Below are 27,228 nucleotides of genomic sequence, written 5' to 3'. Positions count from 1 at the left end.
TATCCCACTCCTCCAGTATATACCCAAAGAACTAAAATCAGCATACTATAGTGATGCAGCCACATCAATGTTTACAGCAGCTCAGTTCACAACAGGTAAGCTATGGAACCAACCAAGGTGCCCTTCCACAGATAAATGGATAAATAAATGTGGTATATATACACAATGGAGTATTATTCCGTCATAAAGAAGAATGAAATTATGGCATTTGCTGGTAATGAATAGATCTGGAGAGTATTACACCAAATGAAATAAGCCAAGCCCAAAAATCCAAAGGTCTAATGTTCTTTCTGATATGCAGATGCTAACATACTGTAAGGGAAGTGGGAGGGAAGAATAGAAGTTCACTAGATTAGACAAAGGGAATGAAGGGAGGAAAGGGGGATGGGAAATGGATGACAGTAGATGAATCAGACATAACTTTCCTACATTCATATATGAATACATGACCAGTATAACTGCACATCATGTTCAATCACAAGAATGGGATACAAATTAGAAAAAGTTATACTTCATGTATGTATAATATATCAAAATACACACTACTATCATGGATATCTACAAAGAACAAATTTTTAAAAAGAATTTGCCTTTAGTCCCACATTTTCATTTAGGAAGTAACAGAGAGAAATAAATTGGACTAAAATACCTAAGATTAAGGAAAGAAGAGCCTTAAATCCTTGACCTGTATACGTTAAAAAAAAAAAGTCTTAACATCCTTAGTAAAGTTTTCATACACAGAGAAAATTAGAAAGCTTTTCATCACCATGAAAATGTTACAAAAATGCAGAAAAGGATGCTTATAGACACTAAGTCCTAAAAAAGCAGTCATCTTCAATTAGTTTTTGTGTTGCCTGAATCAAAGTCTGGGAACCTAGAACTCTAACTAAACCAGAACCTTTCCCAAACCACAAAGTACTATAGCAAAGGTGTTGAAGAACCAACATTAACTCCTTAAGAATGTCCTTAACTAAACTGCAATGCAAAAGAATTGGATTTATTATTAGCAAATCTTGTAAAGAAAACAGGAATCAGCTATTAACAGAGCACTTTGTCTAACCTCTAGACTCAAAAGCTCGGCAGCTAAGGAGTTAATTTTGAAACCCGTCACCCCATATGCTCTACTCTTATCCTCTCAGTGATCCTTCCAACATTGCCTTGCTCTTTATTCCTCAAGGAGATGGGATAGGGGGACATAATTTACTGAGGAAAAAAGTCAGGTGCAGTGGCACATGCTCAGGAGGTTGAGGCGGGAGGATCATAAGTTCAAGGCCAGTCTCATCAACCTAGCAAAGCCCTAAGCAACTTAGTGAGATCCTATATGTAATTAATGAAAGGAAATTAAGGAAAAATATATTAAATGTAAAATTAGGGTAACTGTTCTCTTTCTAACTCAGAAGCAAATCCTGCAACTTCTTGAACAAAGTGACAAAATGAATTATTGGCAGCAAGCTGCACTTTACCAAAAGAAATTCAAAATGTAAGCCAAAGGGTCCTGAGGAGGAAACAACCAGTCAATAGGTTCTTAAGAGCTATTCAAAACAAAATTGGTATTGCTTTCTAATTGCAAATCTCAAGGTATGTTGTGCATAACGCATTCTACCTAAAACGATACAGAAAACACAGGGGAAAAAGCCTGGTGGTGCTTTTACCTACAAGATTATCTCAACACAGTATTTTATTGTATTGTATTAGGTAACTGTGTGTGTGAATCTATCTTATTGTAAAAGGAAGAGCAAGTAATGAAAAATTCCTAATAGAAGACTGGATTTAGGATCTAGTTTAACACTTTTCATGCCTCCATTATACATGTATTTTTAAAAATTTACCTTTTATTTTAATATTTGATGTTAAGATCCTTATTCAGAACATTGGCTTATTCTTATAAAAGATACATATCTCAAGTCAATACTACATCATATGTTAGTGATTTTCAATTAGTAAATGTAACAGCTTTTATTTTATATAAAACACAAGAACTTTGAAGATTTTGGTTATCTACTTTCACAGATTGCATTAAATCATGAGTGAAATAAACAATTATACTGTTCAAATATAAACATAACTATACTGCTATATCAAATTAAAAATAAAGTTGAAAACTATGAAAATTCCCAAGGTACCAATGTAATTACTACTTACAAAAATGCTATAAAAATATCATTACCTAAGCCAGGTAAATTACAATTACATAATTAACTTCAATTAAAATGTTCTTGCAATATACAGATGCAATATTTTCAATTAAGGAAAATTGCAGATCCTTCAAAAATATTAACACCTTACTCAAAGTTCAAAAACAGTTAACTCATTAATTATTTTGCCAAGTAGTAAAACGTTTTTTTGATAAATGAAAATCAATTCTACTTAGTACCATATGAATCACTCAGTGATTACTATTTTTAGAGTTTTTTTTAAATAACATATTAAAGACATAATAGAATGAAGGAAGAAGCAAACAAGGATTTATATCACTAACAGATGCCTGATTATGGACAAATTATAACCTAATCAAGTCTCAGTTTTCTTATCTGTAAAATAAAGATTAAGAACATATCCTGCTTAAAAACAATAATAATAAGGACATTTCTAGACCAAAAAATAGATAAATAAAAGAAAGAGAAAGAGTTCTTTATGGGATTTTTGTGAAGATTATAACCAGTATAAATTTGTGAAACTCAAAGAATAGTTAACTGTACCCTGAACTATGTGCCAGGCACTTTCTAACCCTTTGTTTATGTTAATTATTTGATCTTCAAACAATCCTTTGGAGTGGGACTACAATAACACTCAATGAAGAAACCAAGGCACACAAGGTTAGAAATCTCCCAAGTATGGAACTGCTTAAGGATAGCTCCCCGCCATCTTTCCTCTTTTGCTTTCTCTCTCCAACTCGCCTTCTCTCTCCTCCTTACCTTTCACACTCTCACAAGCGCCCTTTCTTTTCCTCTCTTTTCTTCCCATTTTCTCTCTTACCCTGCAGGGAGACACTCTGTTTGCTTAATAAACTACCTTATGTGGAAAAAAAAAAAAAAAAAGAAATCTCCCAAGTATGGATGGCTCTAAGTGTGAGAAATGGGAAATGAACCCAGGCAATGTGCCTTCACAGTCTGCAAGTAACAACTACAACATGCTGCTCCAAAGAGTCAAGTGAAGTCAACTCCTAGCACAAAGTAAGGACTTAATGTTAGTGACTTACTTCTTTCCACCAACATCTCTGTATGCATTCAAAGAGGAAAAATAAACATTCATTCTCACCAAGTGGTTTTTTTTACTACACAAAACCACCATCCAAAATTACTTCTCAATTAACAACCCAGGTAACCTGTACATAAACTTTGAGATTAACAAAATAATCCTTAATGTGCACTTATACTTTTATCTGAATTGATATTGCCTTTTTGTTTGTTCAAGAACAAAATTCATGCCAGTATAAGGTTTAATATGAGATCACTGTGAAAAATATCCTCTATTAATAAGTAACATATTTCACAGAAATTGGATTTAGAGACTTTGGTATATTAGCCAATTTTTAAAGTTATATATATTACACAGAACAGACACAGCCAAAAAAGCAGTTAAGAAAATATGATCAAAAAAAAAGACAATATGATCAAGACTAAAGACATTTAGCTGTGTCAAAAGGGAATCAGCTATTGATTAACATGGATACTATGCAGCAAAAGAAGCAATTTATTATATTCTGCTTTTGTTGTTGTTGTAGTTGTACAGAAATCTGTGTTTCTGTGCTAAATCAAATACTCACTACTTTTTACAGGCTATCATACATAATGATATGAACTAAACCCTAACCACTAGTGCCAGGCATCCTTACAGTGTTACATGTATAATATCTCTATATTTCCCACAAAAGCTCTGTAAAGTAGCTGTTATTTTACTATTACACATTTCCACAGATGAGGAACCTGAGCTCTGAGAGGTGAAATGCCTTACCCAAGTTCATACAGTTAAGTGACAAGTTAGGATGTAAATTTAGGTTTGCCTGAATCCAAAGCCCACACTTTTCCTACCAAGAGTGCCCAAACCTAGCTCGCTGTATATTAGAATCACCTGGGAAGCTTGTTAGCAAAATTGATGGTCAAATCCCAGACCTAAAAATACCAATTCCCAGAGTCTGATTTATTTAACAAGCTCCCAAGTGATTCTTAAGCAGCAAGTTGGCACCGGTCCTAAGAGTAGCATTTAAAAGCCACTGTACTACTTTCAAATGCCTCCTCCATTTTCATGATTTGAAAGTGGGAATATAAGGTATGAGGGATAGAGCTTTAGAGTCAAGTGAGTAAGTGATTCAAGTAAGAGAGTAAGGATGCAATTCGATTTCAGATTGGAAAATGCATTTTGGTAAATGGCATTACTTTCTTTTCATTCACACCTAACCTGGAGTCATTTTTAATGCCTCCTTCCCTTATAATCTATCCTTTAAATTGATCTCTTCCTTGACCTTTTTACTACTAACCATATTGTCATCTGTGGTTACTCTTGGTGGCTACCCAACAGTACCCCACCCACTGCTTTTCATACACAAAGCACACCAGTATAAAGTTGGAAAACCTCAGATTCTACATTTGCCCAACTTCCTTGCAGATAAACATGGTCAAGATCCTGTTCCTGATCCCAATCCTGTTTCAGTGACATTAGGGAGGGCCCATAAAAAAGTTTTCTTCCCTAACAACAACAAAATCCTAAGGAAATATACCCTTTTTCTTCCTCTTTGTAGCTGAGACAGCCATCTTGTAAACTATAAGGATTAAGCCAAGAGAAATGCAGAATGCCACCTCAGAACCCTGATATAGTAGAGCTGCTTTTTAACCAACTCCATAACTTCTAAATTTCTTGATATGTGAAATAATAAACCCATTTTGAAAATCGATTTAGTTAATAATTTAACTCTCACTCTGACTATTGCAATAGCCCCCAGTGCCTCCAAACTGTCTGATACTTTTCTTCAACATCACTATAAATCTTACTTTTGAAAAGCACATGTTTATCATGAACTGAAAACTAGTAGAAAGCTTTCTAAGATTTCACACTAATCACAGTACAAAATGCAAATTCCTTTATGCATCATCTGCATCCAATCTATCTTCAGGTGAATTCTCCACTCACTCTCTTGTCCAATATACCATACTAATACCATACAAACCACTCTCATTCAAACACCTTGTAATTTCCTGCTGCTATGAGTTTGCTCCTATAGTTCCTTCAATATAGAATTCTAATTTTCCCTGCTATTTCTCTACCAGCCAAAATTCAACCTAGCCTTCAAAAGACTGAACTACTTTCTCAGATAAAACATATATATATTTGTTGTTGTTATACTAGGGATTGAACCCAGGGGTGCTTTACCACTACACTACATCCCCAGCCCTTTTAATATTTTATTTCGCAGCTCAGGGCCTCACCAAGTTGCTCAGGCTGGCTTCAAACTTGAATCCTCCTGTCTCAGTCTCCTGAGCTGCTGGGATTACAGACAGGTGCTACTGCACCTAACAGGTAAAACATATTTGTTTATAGGCACCAACTGCTGTATCTGCTATTCTTTCTTTCATATAAATAAACACATAAATCTGTTTCCCCACAAGGCTAGAGGTTTTGTGAAGAGAGCATTCATGGGTAAACACAGTCTCTATACAAGATGATCCATGGATTATTTAACTGAACTTGTCCGTAATCACTCAGACATTCTCAATTATGTTATTTAGGGGCTAAAAGGAGGCAACTGTTACTTTAAAGGAAAAGAATAACTGTAATAAAAATATTGGGGACTTAGGGATAATTATTTTTGAGGTACCTCAAACTGAAACTTTAGGTGCAAAATAAAATGCTCTAACTACTAGTTGCTAAATGAGAATCATACAATGTAAAGTCTTACAAAATGCTTAAAGTACATGTATATGCCAGTCCATCTCTCCTCTACTGTTATGATTAAAATACCTTCTTAATTTCTTCCTCAATCAGTAAACTTCCCAGCTTCAATTCAATTTCATTTTAGTCCAAGAAAAACACTGTTGGAAAACTGCAAATAAGACCATGAGATACCACTACATACCCACAAAGATAACTAATCAAAAAGACAGAAAATAAAAGACTGAAAATAATATGAAGAAACTGGAATCTTCATACTCTGCTAGTGACAATATAAAATGATATAGCCACTTTGGAGAAGTCTAGCAGTTTCTGAAACAATTAAACAGAGTTTTCCAAATGACCCAGCAATTCCACTGCTAAGTATATACCCAAGAGAACTGAAACATACATCCACACAGAAACTTGTATACAACTGTTCATAGCATCACTATTCACAATAGCCAAAAAGTGGAAACCCAAATGTCCATCGACTGATATAATGGATAGATTGTATAAGGTATATTCATATAACAGAATATTACTCAGAACTAAAAAGAAATGAAGTACTGAAACACACAGTTGTCTCACTGTGTTCATGGTTTTGCATTCTGCAGTTTCAACTACCCATCAACTGTAGTCCAAAACATAAAATGGAAAATTCCAGAAATAAATAATTCCTAAATTTAAATTGCACACCATTTGAATAGCATGATTAATCTCACATAATCCCATTCCAACCCACTCTGACCCCCACCCAGGTGTGAATCATCCCTTTGTCCAGAGTATCCATCCTACCCACCCACAGTCACTTAGTAGCATCTTGACTATCAGATCCACTGTAGCAGTATCACAGTGCTTATGTTCAAGTAACCGTTATTTTACTTAATAATGTCCCCAAAACACAAAAGTAGTAATGCTGGCAATTCAAATATGCCAAGGAGGAGCTATAAAGTGCTTCCTTTAAGTGAAAAGGTGAATTTCTTGCCTTAAGGACCTTGACTGAGATTGTTAAACTATACAATAAGAATGAGTTGTTAATTCCTGAAATTGTGTAGGAAAAAGAAAGTCAAGCTAGTTTTGCAGTCACAGGTCAAACTACAAAAGTTATAGCCACAGTGTGTGATGAGTGCTTAGTTAAGATGGAAATACTATTAATCATAGGTTTCGGTACTATCCACAATTTTAGGATCCACTGGGGATCCTGGAACATACCTCTGAGATAAGGAAAGACTACCATACTATAACATGGATGAACCTTGAAATATCATGCTAAGTCAAAGAAACCAATCACAAAAGACTATATTATGTTGATGGACTGAATGTTTATATCCCCCTAAAATTCATGTGTTGAAATCCTAACTCCTGATGTGACGGTATTAGGAGGTAGAGACTTAGAAATAATTAGGCCATGAGGGTGGCCACATCATGAATGCAATTAGGGCCTTTATAAAAGGAACCACAGAGAGCTCTCTCTCTCTCTTTCCACCACATTATAATACAATGAGAAAGTACTGCACACACCAGGAAGCTAGACCTCACCCAGACACTAGATCTGCCAGAATCTTGGTCTTGGATTTTCCAGCCGTCAAAACTATAAGAAATAAATGTTGTTGTTTAAACCACCTAGTCTAAGGTGATTTGTTACAGTAGCCCAACCTAAGACAATTCCACTTATATCAAATATAAATTTAAAATAAGCAAATATGGAACTGGGGTTGTGGCTCAGAGGTAGAGTACTTGACTAGCATGTGTGAGGAACTGGGTTCAATTCTCAGCACCGCATATAAATTTTAAAACAAGAGATTAAAATAAAGGTCTATCAACATCTAAAAAATATTTTAAAAAGTAAAATAAAATAAGCAAATCTATAAAGACTGAAAGTAACTAAGTAGTTTGCCTAGGGCTGGAATCCAAGGGAAAATTGAGAGGTGATAACTAGGAGATGTGGGGTATCTTTGGGGGACAATGAAAATGTCTAAAACTGATGGTGATGGATGCAAAGCTCTGAGAATATATTAAAAGCCACTGAAATATATACTTCAAATGAGTGAACTGTATGTATACAAATTATATCTCAATAAAGTTGTTTAAAAAAAAAAAACTCTAGGATTCCAATCTATCATGACCATTCCAAGTCTTAGACAAAAATATAGATTATTTAGTAGGTAAGACAGTATAGCCTGAAAAGTATCTTACTTTTCCATCTTAATCAGAAAAGTAACTGGAAAAGCTCAACACATTTGTGAATTTTCACAAGCAGGAAAATTCTATATATTGAACTTGAAAATAAGAATATTATTTTTCAAATGCATTGGGAAAAAAATCTGTCTTACTGACCTCAACTCAGTTGCATGGGCAAGAAACCTAGAATGGAGGTCATCCTTGACCCTTTCCTCTCCCTTTCATATCCAATCCATAACCAAGACCTATCAATTTTACCTCCTTCTCCATCTCCAGTGCCAACACCCCAGTCCAAGATAACTACCACACTCTCCTGCTTATGTTTTTATAGTAGCCTAAACTGATCTCTTGTATCCATTCTAACACTGCCCTCCCCATCCTCCATGCAATAGCAAAGTAATTTTTAAGCAAATCTGGTCCAGTTGCCAAAATTCTTGACATAGCCTCAAGGCTGATACCCTCCCTCTCACACTGATCCTTACTTCACTGGCCTTCTTTGGGTACATTCACATCCCACCCTCCTTTATAATCAGGGTTTTCTGGCATAAAGGTCCTAGCTCTCCAAGAGCTTTCATTTTAATGAGAGGGTGAGAGGACATGGGAGGAGATGAACGATAAATAAATAAAAAGAAATGGAGGCAACAGTCATCATGACCATGGAAACAAAATTAAAACAGAGTGATATGATGCAGAGTAATAATGGGGGTTGTAGAAAAAGCAAATGTCATTACTATATTCCCTGGGGAAGACTTCTCTCAACCCTCAGATTAGGATGAGTTGCTATATGTTCTCCTGACAAAAGAATTTCTCCTTTGTGGCACTTATCACAGATGTAATAAGTAACTTGAAATGTCTGTCTTCTTCACCATCCAAAATTCCTGACATATAGAAGGCAGTTAATAAACATAAGGAATGCCTTAAGTTCTCCAGTTTCATAAACTAAATCATAAAACCTCAGACTGGGTGATGTAATCAGCTAACCTCTCAGAGCCAAAACCAACAGTCATCAAGGGAAACACGGGAGGTTATCCATGGTTACCCTGCTCTGTGAGCATCAGCAACACCCTCTCTGCCACCTTTGATTTACTACTGCCTATGTCATATTTCCTGCAGTGCTTCATAAGATACACAGCTGGCTTCCATCATCCCTATCTAATCATGTATAAAAATAAAACATCATTTATGTTATCACAATCATTTTCATAGCAAATATGAAAATGTCAGAGTCCTAACTCAAGGACTACAAGGAAAAGGAACAGTCTTGCAGGAAATTTTGTGAGAGACAGATGTTAGCTACTCAGGTTCCATTTATAGGACTTGTTTCCAAGCAAGTCTATTCTTCCCTGACTTCAATTTCTTCCTTTAAAAAATGAAATTTGGTAGACTTTTAAGTTTCTCAAGTTTTCCTTTTTCTTTGATTAATTATAATATCCATTAGTAAAAATGAAACCAAACTCCTTTTTCTCCATTATAAGAGGAACTTCTACCACAAGACTACTTCTACAAAGATGTGATACTCAAAACATAAAAGTATTACTGATGAGGGGTAAAGTTCTTCTAAAAGAATTGGAATTCACAAGCTTCATGGAGTGATTATTGTAAAGACAAAAATTGGGAACTAAGTTAAACAAATCTCATTTATCCCAAGTAATACTAAGAAGTGCCTCTTAAGTACTTAGTCAAATGTCTATGAACAGAGTCTAAGGAAAGTTCTACCCCCTTCTTACTGCAAATATCCCCCTTGCTCTAAATATTTCCTCCACCCCCACCTCACCCCACCAGAGTGGTCTGATTCTTCTTTTGAAATGTAATTCTTTGGAGAAGTAAAGAGACCAATAGCCTAACTAAAGAGTCTCTCTGATGTTAAGAAAACAAATACACAAATTACCCAAAATGTCCTTCCCTGGATAGGTGCCACCCTTAGTCATACCAGCTGGTGTTTCCTCAATAAATACTCCATTCATAAACAAGCCCCCTCTATGCTATTATCCTGGCATATATTAACTTTCAAATTGTCCCTACCATGATAAAATTTCTAGTCTGTGTAGCTTTTAGAAATACCATTCTATTCAATACCCAATTCATCCTGATAAATTTTTTAATTCCTCAGAGAAGTTCTAAAAGAACAAAGATTACCCCTATTATAAGCCAACAAAAGTAAGGTAATTGGCTAACAAAATAACAAGCAAACACCAATGTGCTATACCAGTAAGAACATTTAAAACCAATGTCATTTTTTTAGCTCTCTATAAATTTAGCAGTTTAGATTAGTCTTCAATTACATGTATTCTTTACCAAATCTTAAAATGCACAAATAGTTAAAAGACCATTTTCTCAAATCTACTCTTCCTTCTAAGGTTATCTTATTCAGTTTCATGATCTTAAAAGTCACCAATACTCTGATAACACCCCATGAGCATTTAAAACTTAACATGCAAAAAGAAAACTGCTTTTTAACCCTCAACCTCTCCTATAGAAGTTTTCTCCATCTCAGGAAACATCACTGCCATTCACACATTACTAAGACCAAAACCAAAGAACCTAAATTCTGATACATGCTACAACATGGATAAACTTTGAAAATACTTTGCTAAATAAGCCAGACACAGAAGGACAAACATTGTATGATTCCAATTACATAAGGCACCTAAAATAGTCAAATTCACAGAAAAGAAAGTAGATTGGTGGGATTGATTATCTAATAAATGCTGAGTTTCAGTTTGGGATGATTATGGCACAACCATGTAAATATGCTTAGTGCCAATGAATTATATTTAAAACGATGCTGGGTGTGACAGCACACACCTGTACCTCCAGTGGCTCTAAAGGCTGAGGTAGGAGGATTAAGTTCAAGACAGCCTCAGCAACTTAGCAAGACCCTCAGTGACTTAGTGAGACCCTGTCTCAAAATTAAAAGGGATGGGGATGTAGCTCAGTGGTAAATTGCTCCGTGGGTTAAATCTCTAGTACTCAAATAATAATAATAATTAAAATGGTCACTTTATGTTACATATATTTTATTACATAAAACAAAAAAAAAAGGGAAACTATCTCTTTCCTTCACCAACAACACCCAATTCATCAACAAGTTCTCCTATAGTTCTATTTTCAAAACGATTTTGGAACTTAAGAACTTATCACTATCTCTACCACCATAGTCAAAGCTATCAACATTAACCTAGATTCATTCCTGCATAGCTACTATCTAGTCTCCCTGTTTCCATTCTAACATCCCTCCAGTCTATTCACTATATCCCAGATAGAACCTCTTAAGGAGTAAATCAGACCACTCTGGTCAAAAATTCACTACATCATACTTAGAAAAAAAAAAATCCAAATTTCCACTATGGCTTACAAGGCTCTGTATGACAGGTACCTGTCTCTTCCTCTATCCTTCAAATAATCCAAGTTGAACCCATCTTAGGGATTCTGCTCTTTCTATTGTCCAATTGCCAATTCATTCAGAACTCTCCTCAAATGTTATGTCTTCAGAGATGCCATCTTGGACAACCCTATCAAAAAGAGCATCTCTCATTGGTTTCCATTTCCTTACATTGCCTTATTATTTTTCATGACTCTTACTACTACCTAGAAGTATGTTTGTTTATTATATCTCTTTCACTAAACTATAAACTCCTTGAACACAGAAAACTTTGACTTTTACCACTACTTCTGCAAAATCCATAAAGGCACCTAGCACATACTATGAGTAAACTCTGAACAAATGAACATAATTATCCTTCATGGTAGAAGGGAATATTATTCCCTTAATTTCACTTCATACAAATAGATTAGGACATTAGAGGAAAACACGTTATTTGAAAAACCAAACAGAAGCCAAGCCTCAATCATCCAAGTTCCTATTTTGCCTTTACAATCAGGGTCAGATCTCAAAAACGGAACAAACCACCGGGTATGGTGGCACACGCCTGTAATCCCAACAGCTCAGGAGGCTGAGGCAGGAAGATCACAAGTTCAAAGCCAGCCTCAGCAAAAGCAAAGCACTAAGCAACTCAGTGAGACCCCCATCTCTAAATAAAAGACAAAATAGGACTGGAAATGTGGCTCAGTGGTCAAGTGCCCCTGAGTTCAATCCCCAGTACCCCATCCCAAAAAATGGAACAAACCTTTCAGAATGCAATTGATGTGGCCTACAATATCATACCTCTTCTATCACTGCAAATTTCACCTTAATTTTTTAAATTAACTAATTAAAACACATTCTTCTGTCAGTACAGATAACTCTCCAGAAGGTTTCTGCTGAGAACTTCCTCCTCTGTTCACCAGATCAGCACAAAGAATGAGAGGGACTGTCACAGTTCACAATTCCAAGACAACCACAAACATTGCCTTCCCTATTTTTCCTACAGACTGGTCATTTCAGAAGATGTGCTTGTTTTAAATAAAATGCTTTTCTTTAATGTCCAAATAAAGTCTATTTGTATGAAGTGAAATTAAAGGGGATAATATTCAGTGCTTCTACTGAATCCTTCTACAATAAGGATAATTATGTTCATTCATTCAAGAGTTTTCTCAGTACTTACTATGTTCTAGGTGCCTTTCTAAATCCTACAAATGTCTATAATATCTGAATACCTAATTGCCTTAATTGCTTATATTTGCTTTTAATTTTAATGTCTCTGACACCATTGCTTAAACCACATTTCACATTTCTAGTTGGCAATGGTATGATATAATAATAGCCATTCCTTAATTTCTATGACAAATCCCTATCTATCACTAAACAGGTAAATGGAAATTAAGCATTTGTGGTTCTGTTGCATACATAAGCACTGGGACCAACAGACAAAATCATAAACCAATGGAATTATGCCCATCCAGAATAATTTTCATTAATGTTTCCAGACTAGGATGCTCTTCAGCTGCATATAATACTTTCAGTAGCCCAAAAGAAACATGATACAGATATCCTATTCTCCCTTAAGTAAACTGTATTTTAATCATTTTTAAGGAAAACATATATGTGAAGAATAGGATTAAACATAGTAGTCATCTTTTATTTATGCTGCCCCAAAAGCACAAAGGACAAGACTATCACCTTAATTAGTTTTCATGGCAAAGAACCCCATCAAACTCCAGGTAACATTCTAGTACAAATTTGAGGGCAAAGCTATTCCAGGGTTTGCAGATGCCCTATGCTTCCTGCTGAAACAGAGAGCAACCTTATCTCCACCCAGGGAACTAGACTGCCTTCAAAGACTACCTGAGTACTTTCCTCCCTTAGTTCAAGAATGTTACATTGTCTAAGAGCCACAGGCAGTAATCCAACTTGTCATTTATTGCTTAGAAAATCCTAGCTTGTTATCTGTCCTGACAGTAATAAAATCATCTTTTAAAGCAACAGTAGGAAAGAATTCTTTCTTCTAGCTCAGCTGAAAAATAGGTGGTTGTACTTTATCACTCACCAAAGTAGAATATGCTGCCTGCTCTCTTTAAGTGGCCATCTAATATTTTACAGGAGTACAAAGAAGACTTACGTCCTTTTGAATGACAAGAGAGCATAGAGACTTTCTGAAGAAGCATCTTAATAATAGCTAAAAAGACATATTTAAAATAACAATTCATTTTCGGTAAAATCAGTTGATGTGGTTAATTTGGCAAAGCATTTAAGAGATGAAGGAGGAAGTAGGAACATGGTGAGAAGTTCAGGCTTATAATTATTTTGTCTTATTTCACCAACAATAAATAAAGGCCCTTTAAAAGTGTTTTCCCTTTCATGTGAATGCCCATTGACCCATTTCTGCACAGCAATGCTGACCCCAGCCCTTTCACACAGTGCAACTGCCAAAAGTGAACTATCACACGTTCCTGACCAGAAAGAAACAGGCTGGAACACAATCCGTCATGTGAAATATTTCACGGCCAAAATTAAAGCTTTAAAATGCCACAACCAAAAACAATACTCTTCTGATTTCAATTATATTCTCATTGCCTTTAATCTTATCAAAGCTTGTCTTAAATGTAATAGTTGCCCAATTCCCTAAATTTCCTGGCACATAAGAACAGCATTTCAACATCAGTTTCTGGTTTTTGCTGTATATGTTTTAACTAAAATAAAAACGGTGAAGCACAGAATGTAAACTCCCTTTTTTAAAAGCTTCTCTAAGCATAATTCTCCCACAGCAAAAATGACTCCTCAGTAATTTTATGGACATTTGAGAAAACCCAGTAACTCATTCGAAACTTTGGAAAATTCCACCAAAGTGTAATCTGTTTTCAATCACTTAGCACAAGTTTACTGAGTATGCAACAATTGGCCAGACATTAGTGGCAGATGATTTAAGGTGCAGTCCCTGACCACATGGAAGTCATGGTCACCCTTGTGGCATGAGATCAACATCTGAATGAAGTGAGGAGAATGTGACATTATCTGAAACCACTAAGAAGTCTTCACAGAGGAAGTAACATCCAACATGAGACCGGAAAGATAATAGGATGTGGCAAAGACAACAAGAAGGACAGTGAATGCAAAGGAGCAATATAAGCCCAATCAAATTCAGAGTGGAAAATTAGGAAGACCAGCCTTTAAGAACTAAGCTAAGTAATTTGGGCCAAGACCCGTATACAATAAGGACTTTTCTACAAACAATATGAGGAATCGATTAAGTCAAGGTGGAAGAGATTAAATTGGCCAACTACAAAATTATGGAAACTCTCAAGACAAAGATGATAAAATTCTTACCTAGGTTCATGACAATGGAGAAAAGATATTTCTTAAATTAAAAAGGCTAGCACTTAATGATGGATATTTAAAAGTGGAATGGAGGGCTGGGGAGATAACTCAGTCCTTAGAGTGCTTGCCTTGCAAGCACAAGGCCCTGGGTTCGATCCCCAGCACCGCAAAAAAAAAAAAAAAAAAAAAAAAAGTGGAATGGAAGAAATGAAAGACAAGGATGAGGTCAAGGTTTCAAGATTCTTGATACTCTTCCCATCAGAGGTCTATCATGACCCCTCTCCTTAAATCTGGAAAGGCTATGACTACTTCAACCAAGATTTCAGCCTGACTACCAAGGCTAGGTCACAAAAGGCCAAATAGTTTCTTTTTTACTTAATGGGACACTAATTCTTAGAGCTCTTAGCCACCAACAAAATTCAACTACATTGAGGTTGCCATACTGTGGGGAATCCAAAGCAACATGGACTAGCCATGTAATGGCCCTCCAATCAACAATCCTAGCTGAATTCAGACTTCAAGTCATCCCAGTTCAGGTACCAAACATATAAGTGAATAGACTCCAGAAAATGCCAGCTCCTCCCCATTTAAATCTTCCCAGTTAAAGTTCCAGTCATCACAGAACAAGATAAGTCATCTCTGCTGCTCTGTACAAATTCCTGTCCCATATAATCTATAGGCATAATAAAAATTGCATGATTAAATTCAGAGCAGTCTGTTACATATCAGTCAATAACTGAAAAGAGGTAACAGTAACATATAAGTGAATTATTAAGGAACACATAAACAGGAGGTTTTGGAGATAATAAAAATTATGTTGGATACATTTAGATCATTTAAATCTGACATATCTGCAGAACATCGAATGGAGATGTTAAGTAAATTACCAAAAGAAGGATCCGAGCTGGGTGCAGTGGTTCACACCTGTAATCCCAGCAGCTTAGGAGGCTGAGGCAGGAGGATCACGAGTTCAAAGCTCAGCCTCAGCAACTTAGCGCACAAGGCCCCAAGCAACCCAGTGAAATGAAACCCTGTCTCTAAATAAAATATAAAAGGGTTGGGGATACAGCTCAGTTGGCATGCACAAGGCCCTGGGTTCAAATTCCCAGCAAGAGAGAGAGAGAAAGACAGACAGACAGACAGACAGACATAAAATATAAAAAAAGAAAAGGGTTGGGAATATGACTCAGTGGTTAAGTGCCTCTAGTGAATCCCTGGTACAAAAAAAAAAAGGAGGAGGAGGATCTGGATTTCTAAAGAGGTAGAGGCTAAAGAAGCAATACTATGAGGGAGAAAAGTAAGAAGGTATAGGAATGGAATAAAATGAAAAGTTAAAGAGGAAACTGAAAGGATCAGAGAAAGAAGAATCAAGAAACATTGTTTGGGAAAGCCAAACAAATAAAAATTCTCTAAGGTGACAGCCACCATAGGCAACTGTATCAAATGCAATAGGAAATAAAGAAGAATTAAGAGAGAATGAACAAATACATTTGATAGAATACTGGTAACTACATGTTATGGTTTAGATATTAGGTGTCCCCCAAAAGCTTATGTGTGAGACAATGCAAAAAAGTTTAGAAAGTAAAATGATTGGGTTACAAAAGGCTTAACCTAATCAGTGCATTAATCCACTGATAGGGATTAACTGGATTAACTATAGGTAGGTAGGTTTTGGCTAGAGAAGGTAGATCACTGGTGGTGTGCCTTTGGGGTTCATATTTTGTCATGGTGAGGAGAGCTAGCACACATGCCTGCTCTTGCTCTCGTGTGCTTGTCTGTCTCTCTCTCTCTCTCTCTCTCTCTCTCTCTCTCTCTCTCTCTCTCTCTCTCTCTCTCTCTCCTGGTGCTATTTCCCAGCTGCTTTCCTGAGCCAAACACTTCCACCATGATATTCTGCCTCACCTCAGGCCCCCAAGGAACGAGTCCACTGTCTATGGACTAAGATTTCTAAAACCATGAGCCCCCAGATAAACTTTTCTTCCTAAAATTGTTGTTTTGGTCACAACAGCAAATAAGTTGACTAAAACACCAGGTGAGTAGATTCAATATGCAGTGTTAAATCAAATTACAGAAGTTTAAAAATGAATGAGAATTGAATAAACTGACAGTCTAGGTAGACTACTCTCTCAAGAATGGCTATAATAGGAAAGAAAGGGAGAACAAAATCTTGAGGGTAAGCCAGGGTTTAAAAAGGTCTGCTGATTCATTCACTCACCCAACAAATACATATTTATGTTTCTCAGTGAATATGAGTAAGATACATAAAGGTCTATAAGCCTGTGGGAGGAAACGGTAGAGAAACTAAAAATAACAAAAGGGAATTAATAAGTCAAATTTCCAGAAGAGTCAGGAAACATAGAATCAAAAGCCCAAGTAGGGTATTGGAACTGACATCTTCTTCTCTGAAGCAGAAAGGAAAGATGGTAATAAGGACTATCGAAAGACACCCACTTAACAGAGAGAAAGAACATTAAAGAATCACCAATGAAAAGCCTATTTTTCATGTGGAATAGAAAGCAAGACCAGGTGTTGGGAAGGAAGAAACTGAAATGGGAGAGAGGACCTGAGGAGAGTAACATAGATGGGGGAAAGCATGGGTGGTGCTGAGAAGTAGACTAGAGACAAGTCAAAGAATCATGTCATACACAGAGCCTGGTACAAACTGAAACTACAATCTTCTAAACAGTTACTTGGGCTATAAATTAAATAAGATAAGGACAGAGGTATGGCTTTTTCAACAGAGGTCAAACAAAGCAGCTAAGAAACTACTGGCCCTCAATACATTTTGGTGAATATACAAACAAGCCTATATATGAAGAAACAAGAAAAAAGAATTTTATTAGAAATCTATTCAGTATGTAAGGGTGTGTGTGTGTGTATGTGTGTGTGTGTTTGTGTATCACAATTATCAAATATTTGCAGGATTATTCACTGACTATAAGTATTTCCATTTCATATCTTAAAAGAAAGACTTTAGCTCTAATTATAAAAATATGTTCTGAGTATTTTTCTCCTTGGTAACTGTAGTGAATTTGAATGCCTTTATAATATAAAACACACTGCTTACCAAGAATTACCTTTGAACTAAAGAACAAAAAAAAAAAAAAGGATATTACAAGTCTTCTTTCTAGATCTAGCTCTTGCCTCAAGTTTCCCCTCTAGTTTTAAAATAATTATACTTTAAGCACAAAGTGTGGTTTTCCTCCAAAATAGCTGACCATAATACTGAAACAAAATATTTTTCATAAGAAATGAATTTATTATATATATTTCTTACCTATAATAAAAAACATTAAGAACAGGTTAATTTAGCATAGTGTAACCCATTCACAGTATTGGTGTTAAAGAAAAGATAAGACCCCAATCTTATGAACTTGAAGTAAGTGGATATATCAGAATTTCCCACTTCAGCAATTGTGACACTGAGTAACACAGTGTCATCCATATTAATCCTCATTCACATCATAACTAATACTCCAGATTGTAAAAATATGTATAGGCTGGCATTTGCAGTACTATAACAGCTAATACAAGTAGCTTTTAATGGCATTATTCACTATATGCCAGACACCATGTAAGTGCTTCATATGTGTCATATCCTATAATATGCACAACAACTTTATGAGGTATGAAGAGGCAAGAGTCATGTGGTTTGCAAGAGGCAGAACCAAAATCATGCCCAGGTCTGCCTGAAACCAAAACCTTAAAAAACTGTTAACTGCTATACACATGTAGCAATAAAGTAAATAATAATGCTGTAAATGGTGATATGAAATATGTTCTGTTCCAAGACTATTTAATATTCCAAAATACAAAACCTAAATTTTGAACTAAAATTTCCTGGTTTGTCCTAATATGACAGATCTTCAAAGTTAAGATAATCCTAATTATGTTTAAAGAACCATCCCTAATAATTTGTGAGAAAAGCAGTACATCTGGAAATAATATGTATAAAGACATTATAAGATCATGGGGGGAAACAAATATTTTGAGACAAACATAAATGGAAAAAGAAATAACCAAAGAAACAAACTCTTTGAAGATAATACTGCTTCCTTTTCCATTTTTAAATCCAATTAAAATTTTACTTAATAATCATTCTAGCAATGGAAAGAACTTAAAACAAGTTTTGCTAAAATAGACAAGTAACTAAAATACATGTTGATTTTTGTTTTGAAGTTACTTACAACAGGCTTTTATCCAGTTATCAATAGTAAATCGTTATCTAGAACTTACTATGGACCAGCCATTGTGCTAAGCATTCCATATACATTATCCCATTTAGATTTTAATTATTCTATTTGCTCAAGGGAAAAAAAGCATAATTTACATTGAACACATTACAGGCAACTTAAACAATATTTGAAACTTTCCATGTATATCGTATGTGTATGTACCTACATACACACACCCTCTTAACATGTTCCATGATCATTACCAACATTTATCAAAAGCCTACTATGTGCTCGCTTCAGCAGCACATATACTAAAATTGGAATGATACAGAGAAGATTAACATGGCCCCTGCGCAAGGATGACACGCAAATTCGTGAAGCGTTCCATATTTTAGCTGCTCAATTCACAATAGCCAGATTGTGGAACCAACCTAGATGTCCTTCAATTGATGAATGGATAAAGAAACTGTGGTATATATATACAATGGAATATTACTCAGCCATAAAGAATGATAAAATTATGGCATTTGCAGGCAAATGGATGAAATTGGAGAATATCATGCTAAGTGAGATAAGCCAATCTCAAAAAACCAAAGGACAAATGATATCGCTGATAAGTGGATGATGACACATAATGGGGGGTGGGAGGGGTTAGTGTTAGGGTTAGAGTTAGGGTTAGGGAGGGTGGCAAGAATGGAGGAAGGAAGAACTGTATAGAGGGAAAAGAGGGGTGGGACGGGTAGGGGGAAGGGGAAAAATAACAGAATGAATCAAACAACATTACCCTATGTAAATTTATGATTACACAAATGGTATGCCTTTACGTCATGTACAAACAGAGAAACAACATGTATCCCATTTGTTTACAATAAAAAAAAAAGCCTACTATGTTCCATCACTGAACTGGGCACTGAGGATTAAAAAAAAAAAAAAAAAAAAAAAAACTAAAGCAAAATAACTAAAGTAACTAGCCTCAAGGGTTCACACTCTTGATTGATATGGGAATGGAACTATATCATTCCCATAGGATGAAAACAATTATAAGAAAGGAAAAGAGTTGAGTCCTACGCAGACATTTTTAAATGCTTTTAAAGCACTCAAGTGGTCATCTACAGTAGATAGCTAGACAGACAGGTGTGATGGCCAGATGAGATATCCAGGTTGATGATGCATTTTGAGTCAAGGACACATAAGTAGTAACTAGAACTGTGAGAAGAATTACTGGGTAGAGTATAAAATGAGAAGAGGGCTGTGTAGAATCATAGATAATACCATATTTTAAGAAGCAAGGGAGGAGGAGGAGGAAGAGGAAAAAGAAGGAGGAGGAAAAGTAGAGGAGAAGAGGAAGAAAAAAAAGGAGGAGGAAGAGAGATGAAAAATGCTTATTATACAGTATCAGAGAAAGAAGATTTGTAGGGGGTATAAGCCTGCAGACCACCCGCAGACTGCCACAGATCACCATCAGACAGCCTGGTGCCCACTATGAGAAATCCATTATCATAGTACCCACAGGTGAGGTACTGGAGGCCTTCAGGGACACTAAAAAACTATAGGGTAGAATCTGTACTTCCTCAGCTCCATACCACTAGATGAGAAGACACAAAAGCAACATGAAAAACAAGGGAACAAAGTGCCTCAAATAAACCAAGATGTTCCAACAATAGAATCCATAGACAACACAGTAGAAGAAATGTCACAGATGGTGTTTAGAAAATACATAGTTAGATTGATCTTCCAAATAAAGGATGGTATTAGACAGAAAATAGGAAGTGGAAGATCAATAAAGAGGCAAAGATTATAAAAAGAATCGAGCAGAAATCCTCAAAATGAAGGAAACAATACACCAAATTAAAAATCCAATGGAAATGAAAGTATTATCAACAGACTAGACCACTTGGAAGTGGAAGACAATGAAGACAAAATACATATTCTTGAAAATAAATGTTATCTCACAGAGAAGATGGTAAGAAACCATGAGCACCTTCCAAGAAATATGGGATAACATGAAAAGACCAAATTTAAGATTTATCAGAAGGGATGAAGGTGTGGACATACAAACCAAAGGAATGCACAATCTTTTCAATGACACAATATCAGAAAACTCCCCAAATCTAAAAAATGAAATGGAAAATCAACTACAAGAGGCTTACAGGATGCCAAATGTACAGAATTACAGCAGACCTACACGAAGGTTAACATAGTGAATAAGGATAGAATTACAAAGGCTGCAAGAGAAAAAAAATTAAATATAGGGGGAAATCAATTCAGGTCTCAGCTGATTTCTCAGCCCAGACCCTCAAGGCCAGGAGGTTCTGGAATAACATATATCAAGCTCTGAAAGAAAATGAATGCCAACCGAGAATTTTATATCTAGAAAAATTAAGCTTCAGATCCGAAGATGAAATAAAAACCTTCCATGATAAACAAAGAAATTCACAACTAGAAAGTCTTCACTACAGAACATTCTCAGCAAAATATTTCATGAGGAAGAAAAGGAAAAAAAATGAAAACCAGCAAAGGAAGAAACTACACTAATGAAAGGAGAAACTAAGTCAAGTTAAAAACCAAAAATAAATCAAAATGACCTGGAATACAAATCATATCTCAATAATAACCTTGAATGTTAATGGCCTAAACTCATCAATCAAAATATGTACACTGGAAGATCAGGTTTTTTTAAAAAGACTCAACAATTTGCTGTCTTCAAGAGACTCACCTCCTAGGAAAAGACATTCACACACTGAAGGTGAAAGGTTGGGAAAAAACATATCACTCACATGGACTGCATAAACAAGCAGAGGTTTCCATCCTCATATCAGGACTTCTAACCAAAGTCAGAAGGGATAAAGAAGGACATTTCATACTGCTTAGGAGACTCATACACCAACAAGACATAACAATCGTAAATATCTATGCCCCAAACAATGAAGCATGAAGCACATCAAACAAATCCTTCTCAATTTCAAGAATCAAAAAGACCAAAACACAATAATACTGGGTGACTTTAACACATCTTTCTCACCACTAGACAGATTTTCCAAACAAAAACTAAACAAAGAAACTAGAGAACTAAATGATATAATAGGTGATTTAGACTTAACAGATACATGTAGAGTATTTCATCCATCATTGAGCAAATACACTTTCTTCTCAGCAGCACATGGAGCCTTCTCTAAAATAGACCATATGTTATGTCACAAAGCAAACCTCATCAAATACAAAACAGCAGAAATACTACCCTGCATTCTATCAGATCATAACGGAATGAAACTAGAAATCAAAGATAAAATGAAAATAGCTACTCTAACACCTGGAGACTAAATAGCATGTCATTAAATGATGAATGGATAAAAGAAGAAATCAAGGAAGAAATAAAAAATACTTAGAGGTAAATGAGAACACTCATTCCACATATCAAAATCTCTGGGACACCATGACAGCAGTGCTAAGGGAAAATTCATTGCATTGAGCTCATACATTAAAAGAATAAACAGTCAACAAATAAATGATCTAACATTACATCTCAAAGCCCTAGAAAAAGAAGAACAAATCAACACCAAAACAGCAAAAGACAGGAAAGAATTAAAATCAGAGCTGAAATCAATGAAACTGAAACAAAAGAAACAACTGAAAAAATTGATAAAACAAAAAGTTGGTTCTTTAAAAAACTAAATAAAATTGATAAACCCTGAGCCACACTAACAAAGAGGAAAAGAAAACTCAAATTACTAAAATCTGTGATGAAAAAGTAAATATCACCAAGGATACTACTAAAATACAGAAGATAATTAGAAACTATTTTGAAAAGTTATACTCAAATAAAATAGAAAACCTTGAAAACATCGACAAATTTCTGGAGGCATATAACCTACCCAGACTGAATCAGGAGGACATACATGATTTCAGCAGATCAATTACAAGTAATGAAATAGAAAATGCCATCAAAAGCCTACCAACCAAGAAAAGTCCAGGCCAGATTCTCAGCTGAGTTCTACAAGATTTTCAAAGAAGAATTAAGACCAATACTCCTCAAATTATCCCATGAAATAGAAAAGGAGGGAACCCTTCCAAACTCATTCTATAAAGCTAGTATCACCCTAATTCCAAAACCAGACAAAGACTCATCAAGGAAAGAAAACTTCAGATCAATATTCCTGATGAACACAGACATAAAAATTCTCAATAAAATTCTGGCAAATTGCATACAAAAATATATTAAAAAGATAGTGCACCACAATCAAGTGGGGTTCATCCCTGGAATGCAAGGTCAGTTCAACATACAGAAATCAATAAACATAATACATCACATCACTAGACTTAAAGACAAGAATCATATGATTATCTCAATAGACACAGAAAAGGCATTTGACAAAATACAGCACTTCTTCATGTTCAAAGCACTAGAAAAACTAGGGATAGTAGGAGCATGCCTCAGCTAAGCCCAAGGCCAACATCATTCTAAATGGAGAAAAATTGAAAGCATTTCGCTTAAAAACTGGAACAAGACAGGGATGCTCTCTTTTACCATTTCTGTTCAACATCGTCCTTGAAACCCTAGCCACAGCAATCAGACAGACCAAAGAAATTAAAGGGATACAAATAGGAAGAGAAGAACTCAAACTATCACTGTTTGCCGACAACATGATTCTATATTTAGAAGATCCAAAAAATTCCACCAGAAAACTTCTAGAACTCATAAATGAATTCAGCAAAGTAGCAGGATACAAAGTCAATACCCATAAGTCAAATGCATTTTTATACATAAGCACTGAATCTATTGCAAGAGAAATTAGGAAAACTACCCCATTCACAATAGTCTTAAAAAAATACTTGGGAATCAATCTAACAAAGTGGAGAAAGACCTCTACAATGAAAACTACAGAACACTAAAGAAAGAAATTGAAGAAAACTTTAGAAGATGGAAAGGTCTCCCATGCTCTTGGATAGGCTGAATTAATATTGTCAAACGGTCATACTACCAAACGTGTTATACAGATTCAATGCAATTCTATTAAAATTCCATTGAACCTCTTCATGGAACTAGAAAAAGCAATCATGAAATTAATTTGGAAAAATAAGAGACCCAGAATAGCCAAGGTATTCCTTTGTAAGAAGAGTGAAGCAGGAGGCATCACACTACCAGACCTTAAACTATACTACAGAGCAATAGTAACTAAAAGGACATGGTATTGTCACCAAAATAGACATGTAGACCAACAGTATAAAATAGAAGACACAGAGAAAAAAACCACATAAATATGGTTACCTCATACTAAACAAAGGCACCAAAAATATTCATTGGAGAAAAGAGAGCCTCTTCAACAAATGGTGCTGGGAAAACTGCAGCAAAATGAAATTAAACCTCTATCTCTCACCCTGCACCCTCTATCTCTCATCAGCTCAAAGTTGTTCAAAGACTTAGGCACTAAAACAGAGACCCTGTGCCTAATAGAAGAAAAAGTAGGCCCAAATCTACATCATGTCAGCTTAGGACCTGACTTCCTTAATAAGACTTCTAAAGCACAAGAAATAAAATTAAGAATCAATAAATGGGATGGACTCAAACTAAAAAGCTTCTTCTCAGCAAAGGAAACAATCAATAACATGAAGACAGAGCTACAGAATGGGAAAAAATCTTGACTACATGCACCTCAGATAGAGCACTAATCTCCAGGATAGATAAAGAACTCAAAAAACTTAACACCAAAAAAACAAATAACCCAATCAATAAATGGGCTAAGAAACAGAACAGACACTTCACACAAGAATATGACAACCATATGACAATCAACAACCATATGAAAAAATGTTCATCATCTCTAGCAATTAGAGAAATATAAATCAAAACTCCTCTAAGATTTCATCTCCCTCCAATCAGAATGGCAATTATCAAGAATACAAGCAATAATAAATGTTGGTGAGAATGTGGGGAAAAAGGTACACTCATTCATTGTTTGTGGGACTGCAGATTGGTGCAACCACTCTGGAAAGCAGTATGGAGATTCCTCAGAAAACTTGTAATGGAACCACCATTTGACCCAGTTATCCAACTCCTTGGTTTATACCCAAAGCACTTAAAGTAAGTATACTACAGCGATGTAGCCACATCAGTGTTTATAGCAGCTTAATTCACAATAGCTGAACGATGGAACCAACCTAGATGCCCTTCAAACAATGAATGGATAAAGAAAATGTGGTACATATACACAATAGAATATTACTCAGCCTCAAGAAAAATGAAATTATGACATTTGCAGTAAATGGATGGAACTGGAGAATATTATGCTAAGTGAAATAAGTCAATCCCAAAAAACCAAAGGTCAAATGTTTTCTCTTATAAGCGGATGCTGATCCATAGTTGGGGGTGTGTAGAGAAGAATGAAGGGACTTTGGATTGTACAGAGAGGAGTGAGGGGACAGGTGGGGAAGATGGTAGATTGAGTAGATGTTATTACCCTTTCTATATGTATGAAAAAATTTTAAAAAATATTTATCTCTTTCAAAAATATATAAAATGAAAAAATGAAAGTTAAAAAAATGTATGTTAATAGCAGCACTATTCATAATGTCAAATGTGCCATAAATGGATGAATAAACAAAATTTGTTATATCAAAAAAAAGGATGTAGACCATCAATTCATCACAAATGTTCACATCCCACAACACTCCTCAAAAACAAAGTAAACCAAAGTAAACCAAAGTAAACTTCGCACTTGCACATTATGAAATCTGCCTATGTGCTCTCATCTATGTAGCAAACATTTATTTTGCTAGTTGCTGAAGGTAACCAAGGATGAAGACAACCAAGTTGTTTTGTTTCGTTTGTGGTCTAGGTTTGAGATGGAGTCTCACTATGTTGCTCAAATTGGTCCCAAACTCCTGGGCCCAAACTCCTGCCTCAGTCTCTGGAGGAGATAGGACTACAGACATACACCATCATGCACCTGGCCTGTTTTGTTTTGATATAGGGTCTCATTATATTTCCTAGGCTACAACCTAGTTCTTAATCATAAGAATCTAAATAAAATAGGACAGTAAGTTAAAACAGTAAGTTAAAAGCACAAGATCAGATTTTCATTCAACTATTAGTTCTACCATTTACTTTCTTGGGTGCATTACTTAACTTCTATGTGCTTTTACTTCCTCATCTACAATGAAGATCCTAATAGTATCTATTCCTATCCAGTTGCTATAAAGAGAAAATGAGCTAAGAATCATGTCATAAGGTTTAAATTAGTCCATGGAAAGTACTTATTAACAGTGCTTAAAATAATAAATGCTCAATAAATGTTATATTATTAGTACAAAAATTACAAGGATGGCTACATGATTGTAATAATACAAATAAACAATGTTACTGGATTTCACAAAAAGAGAAAAGACCCTCACCCCCAGAGACTTCAGGGAACACTTCACTGAACTGCCCCTCAGGGAAAGTTTGGCTCATAAAGTCCCTGTGTGAGTATTAGAAAGCAGGCCACAGGTACACATCAAGAGGGTAGCCTGGATTTCTGTCATCACTCACCCACCTTGACCAGCACCATTGTGCAGGATATAACAAGCACAGACATATAGGTAGCTGGCAAGCAAAGACACAAAGCTAAAGAAATCTAAAGAGAAAATTCCCGTAGAATGTAAGATAGACTACAAAGTTCTCAAGAACAGGGCATATCCAGCCCAGACTGGGTTCCACAAGTAATTCTCATTAGCTGAACTAATAATACAGGAACTATTTAGAAGAGCTGAATATAAACCCAGAAAAGTATACTGGAGCAGATGATCAAGGATCTTGAATACTGACAAAGGCTTTCCCTGTGACTCTGAGCAGTACACTTATATAATTCCAAAGAGTAATCTGGCATTATGCACTAGAAAGATTTGAGCACAGGCAAATAAGAGGTCACTGCAGTGGTGTATTAGTTTATGTTTTCCTCAAAGGCAAGGACTGCATCTCATTCATTTCTGTATCCTCCAAACTAACAGAGGGTCTAGGACACAAAAGGCACTCAGTAATTGTTTGAGGTAAAAAATGAATAAATGAGCCAAAAAGAATAATATGAGCCTTAATTAAAGTGAGAACGGTTGAAATAGAAAGATAAATATTGGAAAAATATTGCAGATAGTCAAGGATTTTTGCTGGTTGATGAAATGTGGCAAAGACAGGGAAGAATCAATAAAGGCTGTAAAGCTGATAAATACTATGCGGACTGCATTACAGGTTTCTGTGAGAATCAAATATAACATTCATGGAAATGCTCTATGAAAAAAAGAGAATGCTTTTCTCTGGAATAAAAGATACTCATTTAGGAC

General features: G+C 35.5%; 1 protein-coding gene and 1 non-coding gene across 2 annotated transcripts in view; one reads left to right on the top strand and one right to left on the bottom strand.

Moving 5' to 3' along the window:
* Positions 1–27,228, bottom strand: part of Nubpl (NUBP iron-sulfur cluster assembly factor, mitochondrial) — a 202,779-nt gene that overhangs the window by 167,962 nt on the left and 7,589 nt on the right. The gene's annotated exons all lie outside the window — the stretch shown is intronic.
* On the top strand, positions 19,206–19,312 carry LOC124978333 (U6 spliceosomal RNA). Its single transcript, XR_007107371.1, has one exon. It is a non-coding gene; the product is annotated as a U6 spliceosomal RNA (small nuclear RNA).

Source organism: Sciurus carolinensis, chromosome 2, assembly GCF_902686445.1.
Source record: "Sciurus carolinensis chromosome 2, mSciCar1.2, whole genome shotgun sequence".
Classification (NCBI taxonomy): domain Eukaryota; kingdom Metazoa; phylum Chordata; class Mammalia; order Rodentia; family Sciuridae; genus Sciurus; species Sciurus carolinensis.
Note: the sequence above shows the minus strand (reverse complement) of the source record. Positions and strands in the feature narration are given on the sequence as shown.